This window comes from Prunus avium, unplaced genomic scaffold (assembly GCF_965620075.1).
Source record: "Prunus avium unplaced genomic scaffold, drPruAviu1.hap1.1 HAP1_SCAFFOLD_433, whole genome shotgun sequence".
NCBI classification, from domain to species: Eukaryota; Viridiplantae; Streptophyta; class Magnoliopsida; order Rosales; family Rosaceae; genus Prunus; species Prunus avium.
Window position 1 is genome coordinate 52,501 of NW_028276974.1, and position 2,470 is coordinate 54,970.

Sequence of the window (2,470 nt, forward strand, 5' to 3'; positions counted from 1 at the left end):
TGGTTTGAAATTTTTTTGAAAAGGTTCTTTAAATCTTGCGGGTTTGCAACTCATAAGAGCGTCACTTTCAACGTCCCCGGCATTGGATTGAGTTTCTAAAAACAACCGTGCACACCGAGGTTAAACTTTACCGGCTCCGCTCCGACTCACCGCTCGCCCACAAATCCGAAGGCAACAAAACATTTGTTTTTAATTTTGATGAATTTTTTTGAAAACATTGGCTTGGCAAGCCCCAATCCGCGACTATCCACCCACCGCCACCCCACACGGGTGGTTGTTGTTGCGAAATGAGGTTGTGGTCGACATGCCCGCGCATTTGAGAAGGAGTTCCTAGCACTCCATGCTCTTCCATGCCAAAAAAAAGCCTAGACAACCCCATTTCGCAACTTTCCACGCCTTTTTTTTTCCCCCTCACCCATGGCGGCGGCGTGGTGGCGGCGGCCGGATTCCGGCCACCACCGCCATGGGTGGCAGCCCCCCGACCCCGACACCAAACCCATAATACCGAGGCAACATATCGAGGCAACATATCGAGGCAACATGACATGGGTGTGGCGTGGGGGAAGGGGGCTGCAGCTAGGAGGGCATGGGCTGCCATGCATATGCAGGCAACACACACCCCCCTATATAGCATTTTATGCATTTAGCCCTTTGACAGGAAGAGACATCACCTATGCGCGAGGAGTCATAATGGGCTCTAAATAATTCAATACAAGGTATTTGGACGTGATTTTTTGCAGGGATACTAAGAAACATGCAATCTCTGATGGGAAAAAGTTTCATAAATATTTGAAGTCGGGAAGTATTTTTTATTATTTTTAGAAGTCGTAAAATTGAAAAAATCATTAAAAGAAATCCGGGAGGAATTTTTTAGTTTTGTAACTTGGAGAAGGTACTAAAAATCATAGACTACTTATGGGGAGCTTATTGTGCGAGGAAATTTCAATAAAAATGGGGTTTGACAAGGTTTGAAAAATTCTGTCGACATTTGAAAAAATCTGGAACTAGGCTGCCGGCATGCTGCGCACATGCTGCGCGCATGCTGCGCGCAGGCTGCGCGCAGGCCACGGCAGGACAAGTTTCGCTAGCCTCACTGTCGACCGAATGCGCAAGCTGCGCGCACGCCATGGCAAGACAAATTTCGCTAGCCTCACTGTCGACAGAGTCAGCACGCTGCGCGCACGCCATGGCAGGAGAAGTTTCGCTAGCCTCGCTGTCGACAGAATCAGCACGCTGCGCGCAAGCTGTGCGCGCGCATGGCATGGCAAGTTTCGAAAAATTCTGTCGACAGGCTCCCGAGCGCGCACGCTGCCGACATGTTGTGCGCACGCTGCCGGCATGCTGTGCACACGCTGCGCGCAAGCTGTGCGCGCGCATGGCATGGCAAGTTTCGAAAAATTCTGTCGACAGGCTGCCAAGCGCGCACGCTGCGCACACGCTGCCGGCATGCTGTGCGCACGCTGCCGGCATGCTGTGCACACGCTGCGCGCAAGCTGTGCGCGCGCATGGCATGGCAAGTTTCGAAAAATTCTGTCGACAGGCTCCCAAGCGCGCACGCTGCGCACACGCTGCCGGCATGCTGCGCGCACGCTGCCGGCATGCTGCGCGCAAGCTGTGCGCGCGCATGGCATTGCAAGTTTCGAAAAATTCTGCGGCCAGGCTCCCAAGCGCGCACGCTGCGCACACGCTGCCGGCATGCTGCGCGCACGCTGCCGGCATGCTGTGCGCACGCTGCGCGCGCGCATGGCAGGACAAGTTTCGAAAATTTCTGTCGACAGGCTGAGCAGCGCGCACGCTGCGCACAGGCTGCCGGCATGCTGCGCGCACGCCGCGCGCAAGCTGCGCGCGCGCATGGCAGGACAAGTTTCGAAAATTTCTGTCGACAGGCTCAGCAGCGCGCACGCTGCCGACATTCTGTGCGCACGCTGCGCACAGACTGCCGGCATGCTGCGCGCAGCCCATGGCAGGACAAGGTCCGAAAAATTCTGTCGACATTTTTACGCCATGGTAGGCTTCCGCTTCGCGTCACTTTGTCGACATTCAAGCCTACCATTTTTATTGAATTTTTCAAACCTTGTCAAACCCCATTATTCAAATGTCGAAAAATTCTGTCGACATTTTTACGCCATGGTAGGCTTCCGCTTTGCATCACTTTGTCGGAATGCATCGCATGGCGAGGCAAGGCAAGGCAAGGCCACAGCATGCCAAGGCGAAGGCAACGCATGGCTTGGTCAAGGCCACATCATGGGCACGGCATGCCAAGGCAAGGCGAGGCAAGCCATCCTTAGCCTCGCCTAGCCTCACTTACTCGGAATGCCTTGGATGATGCGCAATGCCAAGGCAAGGCAAGGCAAGGCATGGCTTGAATGGCTTGGTGTAGGCCACAACTTGGGCATGGCATGCCAATGCAAGGCAAGGCAAGGCAAGCCACGCCATCCGAACCCTCCAATAACCTTACTTTCTCGGAATG